Genomic DNA, 18,219 nt, shown 5'->3' with positions numbered 1-18,219 from the left:
TCCTTCCAATGAACACCCAGAACTGACCTCCTTTAGGATGGCCTGGCTGAATCTCCTTGCAGCCCAAGGGACTCTCAAGAGTCTTCTCCAACACCACAGTTCAAAAGCATCAATTCTTCAGCACTCAGCTTTCTCTATAGTCCAACTCTCACATCCATACGTGACTATTGGAAAAACCATAGCCTTGACTAGATGGACTTTTGTTGACAAAGTAATGTCTTTGCTTTTTATTTTTTTATTTTTTTTCTATTTATTTTTTTTTATTAGTTGGAGGCTAATTACTTCACAACATTTCAGTGGGTTTTGTCATACATTGATATGAATCAGCCATAGATTTACACGTATTCCCCATCCTGATTCCCCCTCCCACCTCCCTCTCCACCCGATTCCTCTGGGTCTTCCCAGTGCACCAGGCCCGAGCACTTGTCTCATGCATCCCACCTGGGCTGGTGATCTGTTTCACCATAGATAGTATACATGCTGTTCTTTTGAAACATCCCACCCTCACATTCTCCCACAGAGTTCAAAAGTCTGTTCTGTATTTCTGTGTCTCTTTTTCTGTTTTGCCTATAGGGTTATCATTACCATCTTTCTAAATTCCATATATATGTGTTAGTATGCTGTAATGTTCTTTATCTTTCTGGCTTACTTCACTCTGTATAATGGGCTCCAGTTTCATCCATCTCATTAGGACTGGTTCAAATGAATTCTTTTTAACGGCTGAGTAATATTCCATGGTGTATATGTACCACAGCTTCCTTATCCATTCATCTGCTGATGGGCATCTAGGTTGCTTCCATGTCCTGGCTATTATAAACAGTGCTGCGATGAACATTGGGGTGCACGTGTCTCTTTCAGATCTGGTTTCCTCAGTGTGTATGCCCAGAAGTGGGATTGCTGGGTCATATGGCAGTTCTATTTCCAGTTTTTTAAGAAATCTCCACACTGTTCTCCATAGCGGCTGTATTAGTTTGCATTCCCACCAACAGTGTAAGAGGGTTCCCTTTTCTCCACACCCTCTCCAGCATTTATTGCCTGTAGACTTTTGGATAGCAGCCATCCTGACTGGCGTGTAATGGTACCTCATTGTGGTTTTGATTTGCATTTCTCTAATAATGAGTGATGATGAGCATCTTTTCATGTGTTTGTTAGCCATCTGTATGTCTTCTTTGGAGAAATGTCTGTTTAGTTCTCTGGCCCATTTTTTGATTGGGTCATTTATTTTTCTGGAATTGAGCTGCAGGAGTTGCTTGTATATTTTGAGATTAATCCTTTGTCTGTTTCTTCATTTGCTATTATTTTCTCCCAATCTGAGGGCTGTCTTTTCACCTTACTTATAGTTTCCTTTGTAGTGCAAAAGCTTTTAAGTTTCATTAGGTCCCATTTGTTTAGTTTTGCTTTTATTTCCAATATTCTGGGAGGTGGGTCATAGAGGATCCTGCTGTGATTTATGTCACAGAGTGTTTTGCCTATGTTCTCCTCTAGGAGTTTTATAGTTTCTGGTCTTACATTTAGATCTTTAATCCATTTTTAGTTTATTTTTGTGTATGGTGTTAGAAAGTGTTCTAGTTTCATTCTTTTACAAGTGGTTGACCAGTTTTCCCAGCACCACTTGTTAAAGAGGTTGTCTTTTTTCCATTGTATATCCTTGCCTCCTTTGTCAAAGATAAGGTGTCCATAGGTTTGTAAAAATATGGAACGCTTCACGAATTTGCATGTCATCCTTGCGCAGGGGCCATGCTAATCTTCTCTGTATCGTTCCAATTTTAGTATATGTGCTGCCGAAGCGAGCACATGTCTTTGCTTTTTAATATGCTGTATAGGTTGGTCATAACTTTCCTTCCAAGGAGTAAGTGTCTTTTAATTTCATAGCTGCAATCACCATCTACAGTGATTTTGGATCCCAAAAAAGTAAAGTCAACCACTGTTTCCACTGTTTCCCCAATCTATTTGCCATGAAGTGATGGGACCGGATGCCATGATTTTAGTTTTCTCAATGTTGAGCTTTAAGCCAACTTTTTCACTCTCCTATTTCACTTTCATCAAGAGACTCTTTAGTTCTTCTTCACTTTCTGCCATAAGGGTGGTGTCATCTGCATATCTGAGGTTATTGATATTTCTCCTGGCAATCTTGATTCCAGCTTATGATTCATCCAGCCCAGCATTTCTCATGATGCACTCTGCATATAAGTTAAATAAGCAGGGTGACAATATACAGCCTTGACATACTCCTTTTCCTATTTGGAACCAGTCTGTTGTTCCATGTCCAGTTCTAACTGTTGCTTCCTGACCTGCATACAGATCTCTCAGGAGGCAGGTCAGGTGGTCTGGTATGCCCATCTCTTGAAGAATTTTCCACAGTTTATTGTGATCCACACAGTCAAAGGCTTTGGTATAGTCAATAAAGCAGAAATAGATGTTTTTCTGGAACTCTCTTGCTTTTTCGATGATCCAAAGGATGTTGGCAATTTGATCTCTGGTTCCTCTGCCTTTTCTAAATCCAGTTTGAACATCTGGAAGTTCATGGTTCATGTATTGCTGAAGCCTGGCTTGGAGAATTTTGAGCATTACTTTACTAGTGTGTGAGATGAGTGCAATTGTGTGGTAGCTTGAGCATTCTTTGGCATCGCCTTTCTTTGAGATTGGATTGAAAACTGACCTTTTCCAGTCCTGTGGCCACTGCTGAGTTTTCCAAATTTGCTGGCATATTGAGTGCAGCACTTTCACAGCATCATCTTTCAGGATTTGAAATAGCTCAACTGGAATTCCATTACCTACACTAGCTTTGTTTGTAGTGATGCTTCCTAAGGCCCACTTGACTTCACACTCCAGGTTGTCTGGCTCTAGGTGAGTGAGTGATCACACCATCATGATTATCTGGGTTGTAAAGATCTTTTTTGTACAGTTCTTCTGTGTATTGTTGCCACCTCGTCTTAATATCTTCTGCTTCTGCTAGGTCCATACCATTTCTGTCCTTTATTGAGCCCATTTTTGCATGACATGTTCCCTTAGTATCTCTAATTTTCTTGAAGAGATCTCTAGTCTTTCCTATTCTATTCTTTTCCTCTATTTCTTTGCATTGATCGCTGAGAAAGGCTTTCTTATCTCTCCTTGCTATTCTTTGGAACTCTGCATTCAAATGGGTATATCTTTCCTTTTCTCCTTTGCTTTTCACTTCTCTTCTTTTCACAGCTATTTGTAAGGTCTCCTCAGACAGCCATTGTGCTTTTTTGTATTTCTTTTTCTTGGGGATGGTCTTGATTCCTGTCTCCCATACAATGTCACGAACCTCCAATCCATAGTTCAACAGGCACTCTGCCTATCAGATCTAGTCCCTTAAATCTATTTCTCACTTTCATTGGGGAAATTTGGCTACAGAATAAAATGAAAATATTATAACCATGACATAGAAAAAATTAATGTCTGGCTTCTGTTTTTAGTAATAACAGAATAGTTTGTATCAAACTAACCCTCCCACATATAACAATTTTAAAATCGAGATAAAATATTATTTAATTCATTTAATGCATTGAAGAATGAAGAAAGGCAGGCATAGTGGAAAGGAGTTGACTCAATAAAGGGGAACTCTACTAGGCAACATTTGCATTTGTACAGCTTTTCACATATGGTCACTTTCTGTTGTATACAGCACATCACAACTTTCTAAGCAGGAAGCTGCATTCCTCCTGACTTAAGAAGTCAGAGAATGGAGTTTAGGGCTGCCAAAGCAGCTAAAAAGTGAGGAAGTGAGGGGACAAATCTCTGAAAATGGAGAATCATAGAAATGTATGTAAAAGAAAATCTGCATGTAAATTCTGTCCAAATCTTTGGCTAACCCTGAACTGCACATAAATGAAGGAAACTACAAGGACAAAATTTAAATGTCTGACCAGGACCCTGAGAGGTGACAGTTGAAAGGCTAAAAGAACTAAGCAGAAAATGTAACTGGAGCATATCACAGTGGATACAGATTGTGGAGTTTGAGTTATAGACTGCTAGAACAAAAATCAGCACGTTTCAGAAGTTGGTAGCAGAATTCAGAATCTTTACAATGTATTAGCCACAATGTCCAGCATAGAGTCACTATGACTAAAATCACTAAAATCACTAAAAATCACTAAGCATGAAAAGAAACAGAAAAGTGTGTCCCATAGTCAAAAAGTAGTCAACAGAAATTAACTCTGGTTTGATCTAGGCACTGAAATTAGCAGGAAAAAACTTAAAGCAGCTATTAAAAATATGTTCAAGAACTTTTAAAAATGATTCATCAAGGGCTTCCTTGGTGGCTCAGTGGATAGGAATCCACCTGCCAAAGCAGGAGACTTGAGTTTGATCCCTGGCCCTGGAAAATCCTGCATGCCACAGAGCAATTAAGCCCATGAGCCACAGTTTCTGAGCCTCTGCTCTAGAGTCTGGGAGCCACAACTACTGAGCCTGTATGCCACAACTACTGAAGCCCACATGCTTTAGAACCCATGTTCCACAACAAAAGAAGCCATCACAATGAGAAGCCTGAACACTGCAACTAGAGAAAAGTAATGAAGATCCAGCACAGCCAAAAATAAGTAAATAAATTTTTTTTTGAAAAAATGATTCATCAAAATAAATGAACAAATGGAGAAGAATCTCAAAGATTTGAAACTGTAAAAATGAACCAAATGGAGTGATATTTAAAATGGATAACCAACAAGGACCTACTGTATAGCACATGGAACTGTATTCAATGTTATTTAGCAGTCTGAATGGGACAGGAGTTTGGAAGAGAATGGATATGTGTATATTTATGACTGAGTCCCTTCACTATTCACCTGAAACTATCACAACACTGTTAATTGGGTAAACTCCAATGCAAAATAAAAAGTTTTTAAAAGTAAGTCTATTAAGGAAAAAAGGGGAACCAAGTGGAAATTCTAAAATGGTGAAGTACAATATTTTACATTAAATTCACCACATGAACTAGTGAAGGAAAAAGAAGCTAGTCTCTAAAATCTTGAAGATAGATTAATAGAATTACCCAATCAGAAAAGAAGGGGGGAAAAAGGAAAATGTGAGCAGCTGTTCAGTTATCTGTGGAGTAGACAGAATGGAGGGGGAATGAAAGGAAAAAGAAAAGAGCAACAAAATTTTCCCAAATTTACTGGAAAACATAAACTTACAGATCCAAATATTTCAATAAACTTCAAGCAAGAAAAATATAAAGAAAATCACAGTTAGATACATTGTAGTCATACAACTGAAAACTAAGAGTAAAATCTTGAAAATGAGAGAGAAAACACATGCTACATAATAAAGAAACAATGATAGCAATGATGGCCAATACTTCTCAGCAGAAATAGTGAAAGCAAAGAGAAAACTGTGGAGGGCTGTGATAGATAAAAGATGGTTGAATTTCTTTGGTACTCCTCCAATTGAGAGATTCCCTTCCTTTGAATATGAGTGAGCTATGTGATAACATAACCAAAAGAATATGGTAGAAATAATATTGTATCTATTCATGTGCCCTAAGAGAGTGATAGCTTCTTTTCATCCTTTGAAACACTTATTCCTGAAGTCCTGAGATGACAGATAAAAGTCCAAATACCCTGCCCAAAAGAACATGGATAGCCTCAGAGACTACATGAAGATGGAAAAATGTGTAGCTGAGCCCTAGCTTCCATACATTTTACCAAGATTACATGTGTTTGAATGAAACCATCTTAGACAGTGCTAACCAGCCGTAGCTGAATACCATAAAATAACTACCACCAATGACATATGGAGCAAAAGAATCACTCAACCAAGCCCTGCCCAAATTTCTAAACAACAAAATCATTATATGTAATTTAACAAATTGGTGTTGTTTTAAAACATTAGGTTTTGGGGCTTTTGGGGGCTATTTGTCAGGCAGCAATAGTTAACCAGAACAACATCATTTAAATGATGAAAGAAAAATTAAAAAATGTTCAATCCTTGTATCTATATCCAAGAAAATTATCCATTAAATATGAAGATGAATTTAACACATTTTCAAATCAATGAAAAGTTGAAAATTTTGTTGCCAGTTGATCTACACTACAAGAAATATTAAAGCAAGCTCTTTAGGCTAAAGAGAAATAGCACCAGATGAAAACATAGATTTACAGTAAGGACTATCAAGCATTAGAAATGATAAATATAAAACCCCCTGTTTGTTCTCTCTTAATTTTTTTAAACAACATATGACTTTTTAAAGCAAAATTATAATACTGTGTGATAGGGATATATATATATATGTGCAAATATATATATATATATATATATTTGCAAATATATATATATATATATTTAACAAGAATAGAAAAACAAATGGACTGAACAGAAAAAAAGCACAAAATGGTAGACATAAATGCAGCCATATCAATAATCACACTGAATATAAATGGATTAAATATGTAATTAAAACATAGAATTGATAGATCATACAACAAAGGAAGACTCAATTGTATGCTGCACCTAATAGATGCCTTTAGAGGTAAAGTCACAAATGGGTTAAAAGGAAAAGGATGAAAAAATATATTTTTTTTTTGTTTTCAACAGAAAACTAGAGTGGCTATATTAACATCACAAAAAATTAACTTTAAGAAATGTAAGGATTATTACCAGAGATAAATCTCCTAATGTTAAACAAGTCAATTCATTACAAAGAAAATGTAATCATATATGTGTATGCACTTAATTAACAGACAAGCAAAATACATGAAGAAAAAGCCAATTGGAAATTTTAACATCCCTTTCTTAGTTATTGATAGAAAAACTGCTTTAAAATGATACAAAAAATGCCTAATAACACTATTAGTCACTTTAACCTAATGACATTTATAGAACACTCAAAAATTTCAGAATTTTTTTTCAAGTATACATGGAATACTTATTAGAATAATACCTATATGCTGAGCCATAAATTGTCTCAATAAATTTTAAAAGATTGGAATCTTACAGGGTATATTCTCTAACCATGTTGTTCAGTTGCTAAGTTGTATCCAACTCTTTGTGACCCCATGGGCTGCAGCACACCAGGCTTCCCTGTCCTTCACTATTTCCTGGAGTTGGCTCAGAATCATGTTCATTGATTCAGTGATGCCATCCAACCATCTCATTCTCTGTTGCCCCGTTCTCCTGCCCTCAATGGTCTCTAACCGTAAAGAAATTAAAGTGAAGTGAAAGTGAAGGTGAAGTCACTCGGTCGCCTCTGACTCTTTGAGACCCCATGGACTGTAGCCTACCAGGTTCCTCCATCCATGGTATTTTTGAGGCAAGAGTACTGGAGTGGGTTGCCATTTTCTTCTTCAAGGGACCTTCCCAACCCAGGGATTGAACCCTGGTCTCCCGCATTGTAGGTAGATGCTTTTACCATCTGAGCCACCAGGGAAGTCCCTATAAAGAAATTAATTAGAAGTCAATTGTAACAAGATATGAAGAAAAGCCACCAAAGATTTGGAAATTAACACAATTCTAAATAATCCACAGGTTAAAGAAAACACAGAGAAAGTATAAATTATTTTTAATAGAATGATAATTATATTTTACCAAATTTATAGTACAGTGCTTAGATGGAAATGTATAGGGTCAAATACATATTTTAAACAAGAGAAAAAGTTTACAGCCAATGTTCAAGCTTGAATTTTAAGGTTTTAAAAAATAAATTGTAAATGCAAGAAAGAAAAAAATAAAGATCCAAAATCAATGAAATGTGAAACAGACACTTCACAAATTTGACAAAAGCCAAAGTTGATCTTTGAAAAAACAACCACCAAATTGATAAATCCCTAGCTAGAAAATGGAAAAAAGGAAGGAAGGAAATTAAAATTATTAATATCAGTTACAAAAGAGAAATTACAAATCATGCAGACATTAAATGGTAATTTTGTGCCAGTTAATTTTACAACATAGATGAACTGAATACATTTCTTATAAAATATACAACTTAAAATGAGACATATGATGTAGAAAATCTAAATAACTTTGTACCTGTGACAGAGGTTGAATTCACGATCAAAAAAAATCCTACAAAGGAAACCCCAATCCTAGGTAATTATACCAATGAATTTTCTTAAACATTTAAGGAAGATATAACACCAATCTTAGACACATTATTTTAGAGAATTCTCATATCATTTTTTGAGACTACCCAAACCCTCATGCCAAAACATGACAAAAATATTACAAGAAACAAAAATTACACACTAATCCAATCAAATAAATATATATGTATCAAATGAATACTGTGAAAAAAAAATATTGGCCAAACAAACACAGCAACATATAAAAAAGATAAAACAGGATGACCAAGTGAGGTTTATCTAGGAATGAAAAGTTGGTTTAACAACTGAAAATCAATCAGACCACTCCAGTATTCTTGCCTGGAGAATCCCAGGGACAGAGGAGTCTAGTAGGCTGCCGCCTATGGGGTCGCACAGAGTCAGACACGACTGACTCGACTTAGCAGCAGCGTCAGCAAAGACCATAATATCAGAGTAAATGAGAAAACTCATAATTTCAATGAATACAGAAAATACCTGGTAAAATTCAATACCCATTCATGATAAAAGTTCCTAGCAAACTAGTAAAACAAAGCAACTTCCCAAATCTGACAAAGGGTATCTACAAAAAACCTATAGCTAACATCATATCTAATGATGAAATATTAAATGATTTTCCCCTAAGATTGGGAACAAGGAAAGGGTTCCATCACTTTTATACAATATTGTAGTGGAGTTTCTAGCTAGTACAACAAAGCATGAAAAAATAGATAATAGTAATGTGGATTGGAAAGGAAAACTGTCTCTAATCACATATGACATGGTTTTGTATGTTAAAAACTCTAAAGAATCTACCAAACAACTACTAAAGCTTAAAGCCAATTTAGCAAAGTCATGAATACATAAAACAACATGCACAAGTCTCAGACATTATTCACATTATATGAAAGAAGCTAGACACAAAAAACTACATGTTATATGATCCCATTTATATAAAATTCTGAAACAGGCAAGACTATACAAAGGTGGGAAAAATGAGGAGAGATATTGCTTTGAGGAAAGGGATTAACTGATAATGGAAATAAGGAAACCTTCTGGGGTGAGAGAAAGATTTTGTATATTAATAGAGGTGTGGAGTATGTAAATGTATGAATTGGTCAAAACAATATATGGTATACTTAGGATTTGTGTATTTCAATGTATTTAAGTTTTACACAAAAAAAAGAAAAATTAAAACTAAAAACAAATACTGAAGTCCAATATTCCTTTTTTTCAGTAGTATGGCTTAGCAATTCTAAGATTAATTTATGGAGTTTATACAAGTTTATTTTAGGCTTGAGCAAATGAGTAAATATATGAAAGCCAGATTTCTCCTTGTTGGAGTTACAAATATGAAAGCAGGAAAACAAGAATATACCCTGAGGTACTGGCTGAAACTGACCTTATGGAGATGATAGATGAGAAATAGACAAACAGATAGACAGAGATAAGAAAGACCAAGATAGGGAGTGAGACAGACAAAAAGAAAGAGAAGGAAAAAAGAAAGAGAAAGAAGAAAGAAAGAGAAATATCTCCTAGCTGTAGAACTGGGAGGAGGGGGGAGGGCTAGGACAGGGGAATTATAAAATGAGCCATGAATACCTTCTTATGCCAGAAACCAAGGAAATGTAGAGGCTTCATGAGCCAGCTTGAAGTGGCTCCCTCTGGCAAAATCTGGGGCAATTTGTACATCAAAATAAATAATCATGGTAATTGATTATAACTTTTGAATAAAAGAAAAATCCACACATGTTATATTAGTTTCCTGGGACTGCTGTAACAAAGTTTCTTGAACTATGTGACTTAAAACAACAGAAATTTGTTGTTTCACAGGTTTGGAGGTTTGAAGTCCAAAATCAAGGTGTAGGCAGGGCTATGCTTCCTCTAAAATCTGTAGGTAAATCTTTCTTTGCCTCTTTCTAGGACATCCTCAGGTGGTTTCTCCAGCATATCTTTGTCATTTCTTGGTTTGTAGAGGCATTGCTCTCATCCTCCATCTTCACAAGGCATTCTCCATATGTGTCTTCATATTATCTTCCCTCTGCATGTATCTGTATTCAAATGTTCCCTTTTTATAAGGACATGCATCATAATGGATTAAGACCCAAGCTTATAAATTCATCTGCATATTCAGAAGTGCTGGGAGTATGACTTTAGCATATCTTTAGCATATCTTTTGTGTATCTTTTGTGTCTTTTGGAGGAGACAATTCAATTCATCAATGCATACTGCAATGAAAAAATAAGTAAACAATGGCTAAAGTAAATTCTTTCTTGTAATAGAAAGACAACTAATAAATACAGAAGTCATGATAGAAAATCATCAATGCACTAAAACTAGTGGGCAAAATTTTGATGAGTCTTAAGCTATTAAATAGAATATCTCTTCTCTATATACATGTTAATTAAAAAAGGGAAAACATTACCTTAGAGAAGAAAAACCTGGTGAACACCACTTTAATTACATGATCAAAATTAACATCACCAGTGTTGGAACAGATATGTTATGCCTTCACTGAGAAAGATACATCACCTCAGTGATATTCTTGCCAAAAATACATGACCTGAATTGAATCATGAAGAAACATTTAGTTAGTTCAGTTTAGTCACTCAGTCATGTCCGACTCTTGGCGACCCCATGAATTGCAGCACGCCAGGCCTCCCTGTCCATCACCAACTCCCAGAGTCCACCCAAACCCATGTCCATTGAGTCGGTGATGCCATCCAGCCATCTCATCCTCTGTCGACCCCTTCTCCTCCTGCCCCCAATCCTTCCCAGCATCAGGGTCTTTTCCAATGAGTCAACTCTTTGCATGAGGTGGCCAAAGTATTGGAGTTTTAGCTTCAACATCAGTCCTTCCAATGAACACTCAGGACTGATCTCCTCTAGGATGGACTGGTTGGATCTTCTTGCAGTCCAAGGGACTCTCAAGAGTCTTCTCCAACACCACAGTTCAAAAGCATCAGTTCTTCGGTGCTCAGCTTTCTTCACTGTCCAACTCTCACATCTATACGTGACTACTGGAAAAACCATAGCCTTGACTAGACGGACCTTTGCTGGCAAAGTAATGTCTCTGCTTTTATATATGCTATCCAGGTTGGTCATAACTTTCCTTTCAAGGAGTAAGCATCTTTTAATTAGACAAATCCAGATTGAGGGACATTGTATGAAATAGCCTAAACTCCTAAAAAATGTCAAGATCAAGAAAAGTGAAAGGCTGAACAATTGCTTTTACTAAAGGAGATAAAGAGACATGATAGTTAAGTAATGCATTACCCTATGTTGAATCCTGTGCTAGATCCCACATGCTGCAACCAAGAGTTTGTATGCCACAGCTAAGAGTTCACTAAAGATCCCGTGTGCTGCAACAAATATCAAAGATCCTGTGTGCCACAACTAAGACTTGGTGCAGTCAAATAAATAAATATTTTTTAAAAACAAAAAGATCTATAAAAATCATATTGAGACAACTGAAAAAAATTTGATTATGAGCTGCTAACTAGGCAGTTTTATGTCAATGTTAAAATTTTGAAAATTGCACTGTGATTATATAGGAGGATTTCCTTGTTCTTCAGAAATATATACTTAGCTATGCATTAAGGGTAGCTTAGAAAAAATAATATGCATATGGGTAAAATAGAAAGACTAATAAACATGGGGAAATGCATTTTAAAATGATAAATCTGGGTAAAGAGTATGCAGGAATGCCTTGTACTATTCTTACAACGTTGGAATAAGTTTGAAATTAGAATAAAATTAAATAAAATCAGAACAAAACAGAGGTAGAAGGGAGAACAAGACTATTAAAGACTTCTCCCTTCATAGCCGGAAATCAGTTAGTGCTGTAAAATGCTGGAAACATTTCAGTCATTTTGTAAAATATTTTTAATGGGAAAATAATTGATTTACAGTGTTGTGTTGGTTTCTGCCATTCAACATGAATCAGTCTAAGTATACATATATCCCCTCCCTCTTAAGCCTCCCTCCTGCCCTTCCCATCTCACCCTTCTAGGTTGTCACAGATCACTGGGTTGAGCTCCCTGTGTTATAGAGCAAAGTTGCACTAGTTGCACTAGCTATCTGTTTTCTATATGATACTATATATATATATATTTCAATGCTACTCTCTCAATTTGTCCCACCTTCTCTTTCTCCTGCTGTATCCACAGTCCATTCTCCTTGTCTGTGTCTCTCTTCCTGCCCTGCAAATAGGTTCATCAGTACTATTTTTCTAGATTCCATATATATGCTTTAATATACAATATTTGTTTTTCTCTCTGACTTAACTTCACTCTGTATAATAGGCTCTACTACATTTCAGTCTTTAAAAGTAATGTTGCTAATGTTCTGATGCTTTTCAAAATCTTCAAACTTAGGATCTTAAGAGAATAATATCTCTTGAGAAAACTTCAAAATTCCTGCATTTCAAAATCTAATAAGTTAAGGTAAAATTAAATGTATTTCTAATAGTTGATATAGTATGATTTCATTCTTATAAAATTATTTCTATGTCTGTTTATCTACTACCCTGTCTGTCTGTTCATCTGTCAATCTCTATGTATGCATATAGGGTTGACTAAAGGTAATGTTCACCAAATGTTCTACTAGGTTAGAACATTTAAATTAAATTAAAATAAGTAATTTTTTCTTCATTTGTACTTTTGTTTACTATTTGAAAGTTTGATAAACATATTTTTTATAAAAAAAGCATATACTCTAACATGTATATAATGGCACTTATATTACATTTACACTTTTATTCTCAAAACCTAATGATATGAATTTTGATTTGATGAAATATTAACATCCTAAAGTCATTTCCAGTTCTACAAACAAACTAAAAAACCAACACAAAGTATCTGCTCCACATTTCAAGAGTAATGATTTTAATCATGTTAAGGTTATAATTTTGTTAGTCTGCTAATTTTTTACCTCTCAGTGCAACTAGAAATTAATTCTTTGTCAGTCTTAACAATGTGTTCTTATCTTTTTTCTGAAATAAAGATGACATTAGATCAAAATCTTTTCATTTTTCTTCTTTTAAAAATTTTACTATAATAGCTTAGTCGTGACAAGCATATGATAATATCATTTGCACAGACAAATAAAATTCTGTGATTTCACAACCATTCTTACCAACTACTTTATTGGGTATATGGCTAAATTAAAAATCCTCTCTCATTTATTCGAAGTTTCTCCCACAGTCCCACTTTCTCTCAGAACAGCTTCTTTATTCCTATACCCTATTCCTTGTTCTCCTGAAATGTTTTAAAATCTCAAGATTCTCCTCTAATACATGGAGTCTTGGGGTTTAGAAAATTGAGTACAGAAAAATGATGTGGTTGAAGGTATTTCTGTTCATCAAGACTTCCCTTCCCTGTGTGATGATTATACTTACTTAGCCTATTGAACTCAGGCATACCCCTGTGACCTGCTTTGGCTGATGAAATGTGTGAAGTGAGGAATGTCACTTCCAGGAAGAAGTTAAGAGCCAGTGTGTGCCTCTGCCACAATGACCAGCAATACTCTAGGTAGAAAAGATGATCTACTTAGCTTGGGTCCCTGAGTGAAGACAATGTGCAGCCAAGCTACAAGGCAGTCCAAAATGGACATGTGGTGTGAGCAAAAAAATGTCCTTGGGAACCACTGAGGTAAGCAGGTTCTTGTTGCCACAACATTACTAGACCATCCTAAATAATACACATGAGTATGCTGGTAGCAAAACTACTTGCCCTTCTTGAGTTGTAATTTTCTTCTGCACCCATGTAGTACACCTGATGAACTCTCACCAAACTGTCTGAGAGGAGGTACCATGTCTATATCCCCTGAAAAATTAACATAAGTTTTGACATTGGAAAGATCTCCTTTTCTGATTACACAGAGGCAGTCATTTTAAATAAATCAACAGATACATTGGATCTATGTAACACAAGTATTGGAGCTGAATTTATGTATCTGCCTTCTGTATAATGAATACCACAATAGTCAGGGACTCAGTCCTACTAGACAAATGAAAGAAGTTTGAGTCCTTACTTTCTGTTCACATTGTTATTGTTGTTCAGTTGCCCATTCATGTCCAAGTCTTTGTGACCCCATGGACTACAGCACACCAGGCCTCCCTGTCCCTCACCATCTCCTGAAGTTTGCCCAAATTCATGTTCATTGCATTGGTGATGCCATCAAATCATCTAATCCTCTGATGCCTTCTTCTTCTGCCCTCAATTTTTCCCAGCATCAGGGACTTTTCCAATGAGTCAGCTGTTTGCATCAGATGACCAAAATACTGGAGCTTCAGCTTCAGCATAGTTCCTTCCAGTGAATATTCAGGGTTGATTCCCCGTAAGATTGACTGGTTTGATGTCCTTGCTGTCCAAAGGACTTTCAGGGGTCTTCTCCAGCGTCACAGTTCAAAGGCATCAATTCTTTGGGGTTCTGCCTTCTTTACAGTCCAGTTCTCAAAATTGTACATGACCATTGGAAAGACCATAGTTTTGACTACACAGACTTTTTGGCAGAGTAATGTCTCTGCTTTTCAATATACTTTCTAGGTTTGTCATCACTTTCCTGCCAAGAAACAATCATATCCTGATTTCATGCCTGCAGTCGCCATCTGGAGTGATTTTGGAGCCCAAGAAGAGAAAATCTGTCATTACTTCCACCTTTTCCCCTTCTATTTGCCATGCAGTAATGGGGCTAGATGCCATGATCTTCATTTTTTTAATATTTAGTCTTAAGTCAACTCTTTCACTCTCCTCCATCACCCTCATTAACAGATTCTTTAGTTCCTCTTCACTTTCTGCCATTACAGTATTATCACTCACATATCTGAGGTTGTTGATGTTTCTCCTGTCTATCTTGATTCAAACTTGTAACTGATCCAGCCCAACACTTCTCATGATGTGCTCAACGTATAGGGTAAACAGGGTGACAGCAAACAGCCCTGTTGTACTCCTTTCTCAATCTTGATCTAATTGGTTGTCCCATACATTGTTCTAACTGTTGCTTCTTCATCCACATACAGGTTTCTCAGAAGACAGGTAAGATGTTCTGGTATTCCCATCACTCTAAGACATTTCCACAGTTTGTCATGATCCACACAGTCAAAGGTTTTAGTGTAGTCGATGAAAGAGAGATAGATGTTTTTCTGAAATTCCCTTGCTTTCTCTGTAATTCAGTGAATGTTGGCAATTTGATCTTTAGTTCCTCTTCCTTTTCTAAACACAGCTTGGACATCTGGAATTCTTGGTTCACATAATGCTGAAGCCTAGCATGCAAGATATTAAGCATGACCTTACTAGTATGGGAGATGAGTGCAGTTGTCCAATGGCTAGCACATTCTTTGGTACTACTGGTCTTGGGAACTAGGACGATGATTGATCTTTTCCAGTCCTATGCCCACCACTGGGTCTTCCAGATTTGCTGACATAATGAATACAAAACTTTGATGGCATTGTCCTTTAGGAATTTGAATAATTCTTCTGGAGTTTGATCGCATTCATTAGCATTATTAACAGCAGTGCTTCTTAAGGCCCACTTGACTTCACACTCCAGAATATTTGGTTCTGGGTGACTAACCACACCATTGTAGTAATCCAGTTATTAAGATTTTTTTTATACAGTTCTTCCATGTATTCTTTTCATCTCTTCTTGATCTCTTAAGCATCTACTGTTCATGTTATTTGTTTGTAATGGGCAACTCTTGCTTTTATGTTCAAGAAATAATTGAGTGGCTACTATATACCAGGCACTGTATAAGACACTAAGAATGCAGGAATAATTATTGAATCCTTTCACAGAGAAACTTACAGACTAGTCAGTGAGACAAACAAGTAAAATATAAGTTATCCTCATGTGGTAGTCTTAAATGGCTCCTTTGCTGCCCATAGAGGCTATAGACAGTCTTATATTTACCTTCTGTAGTCCAGGAAATCCTGGGAACTAGGCAAGTCCTGATAAAGTCACTCTCTCAAGAGAGTGACCTGGGATGTTCAGTGAATCCAATAGATTCTTGGCAGTTGTCTTACAGTCACTACATCCACTCAATTGCTATGCTCTTTCCATTCTCTCTCTTCAGTTCCTCTCACATTCGTTCTCTTTCTTTCCCACTGATACTGTTACTTCTCTACTTAGTAACACTGTATCTTCATCACTTTAATCCTTTCATGGCAACTTATGCTCATATTTTCATTCACCTCCAAGATACTGTTATTAGAGAAAAGGGTGATGCTTAATTTGTCTCTGTATTCCTGACAGAGCCTACTCCAGATCTTTGTGTGCTGTAAGCATACATATTCTTATATATATATATATATAATTCTATAAATTCTTGCTGAATGAAATTAAATCTTAACATAATACATTCCTCTTTGACAATATCAATTGTGAAGCTACCTCTAAAGCATAGGTTTTGCCTAATTGGAGACACTCGGAACCTTCATAATAATCCCAAATATGACAACTGCCACAGGTACTACAGGGCAGTAAAATCCAGCAAACAAAAATCATTAAAGTTGCCTCATGACTCATAAATCATTCCATTGCATCTTTCTCTTGTTTGGTTCCTGATTCAGTTTCATCCCTGGATATCAGATTGTTGGTTCCCTTACTAAATAACTTTGAATGTCTCCTCAACAATTCTTGCTATGAGCCTATTGATCTACCCACTATGACACTACCATATGAATCTTGTCCATAGCCTGATGATAGAAAAAAACTATTTGTGTTTCTATTCACCATGCACCGGTATTTTATTTCCATCATATAGCAAGTCTGGCTTAAACTTCTCTTTAAGAATTGCCTGTTCTTTCATTTTAAAGGACTCTTTTAAGTGTCCATTTAAAATCTCTTGGGCAAAAATAGTGCTTAATGACATAGGACATATTTCTATCGCTCAGTAATGTCCAGTGCTTTGTGACCCCATAAAATGCAGCATGATCAGCTTCCCTAGCATGAAACGGCAGAGGAACTAGAGACCAAATTGCCAACATATGTTGGATCACAGAAAAAGCAAGAGAATTCCAGAAAAACATCTACTTCTGCTTTATTGATTACGCCAAAGCCTTTAACTGTGTTCAGTTCAGTTCAGTTCCGTCACTCAGTCATGTCTGACTCTTTGCGACCCCATGGACTGCAGCGTGCCAGGCCTCCTGTCCATCACCAATGCCCAGAGCAAACTTCCTCTTCACTTTCTGCCATAAGGGTGATGTCATCTGCTTATCTAAAGTTATTGATATTTCTGCTGGCAATCTTGATTCCAGCTTGTGCTTCATCCAGCCCGGCATTTCACATGGTGTATTCTTCATATAAGTTAAATAAGCAGGGTGACAATATACAACCTTGACGTACAACTGTGGCTTCTTGACCTGCATACAGATTTCTCAGGAGACAGGTAAGGTAGTCTGGAATTCCCACCTGTTTAAGAATTTTCCACAGTTTGTTGTGATCCACACAGTCAAAGGCTTTAGCATAGTCAGTGAAGCAAAAGTAGTTGTTTTTCTGGAACTCTTTTGCTTTTTCTATGATCCGACGGATGCTGTCAATTTGATCTCTGGTTCCTCTGCCTTTTCTAAATCCAACTTGAACATCTGGAAGTCCACGGTTCAGGTACTGTTGAAGCCTGGCTTGGAGAATTTTGAGCATTATTTTGCTAGTGTGTGAGATGACTGCAATTGTGCTGAACATTCTTTGGCATTGCCTTTCTTTGGGATTGGAATGAAAACTGCCCTTTCCAGTCCTGTGGCCACTGCTGAGTCTTCCAAATTTGCTGGCATATTGAGTGCAGCCCTTTCACAGCATCATCTTTTAGGATTTGAAATAATTCAGGAATTCCATCACCTCTACTAGCTTTGTTCATAGTGATGCTTCCTAAGGCCCACTTGAATTCACACTCCAGGATATCTGGCTCTAGATGAGTGATCACACCATTGTGGTTATCTGGATCATTAAGATCTTTTATGTATAATTCATCCTTGTATTCTTGCCACCACTTCTTGATATCGTATGCTTCTGTTAGGTCCATACTCTTTGTCCTTTATTGTGCCCATCTCTGCATGAAATGTTCCCTTGGTATCTGTAATTTTCTTGAAGAGATATAGGACATGGAATCTTCAAATTTAAAGATCTTTGATCCAAATTGAGATAATAATTATTTTCTTTATGATATATTTTTATTAATAATACATGA

The 18,219-nt window shown here is 36.4% G+C and overlaps 1 non-coding gene across 1 annotated transcript; it reads right to left on the bottom strand.

The window, feature by feature from the left end:
* Positions 1–1,687: 1,687 nt before the first annotated feature.
* Positions 1,688–1,794, bottom strand: LOC122445719. The gene has a single exon (XR_006270664.1). It is a non-coding gene; the product is annotated as a U6 spliceosomal RNA (small nuclear RNA).
* Positions 1,795–18,219: the final 16,425 nt, after the last annotated feature.

This window comes from Cervus canadensis, chromosome 7 (genome assembly GCF_019320065.1).
Source record: "Cervus canadensis isolate Bull #8, Minnesota chromosome 7, ASM1932006v1, whole genome shotgun sequence".
NCBI lineage: Eukaryota > Metazoa > Chordata > Mammalia > Artiodactyla > Cervidae > Cervus > Cervus canadensis.
This window is presented reverse-complemented; position numbering and strand designations above follow the sequence as displayed.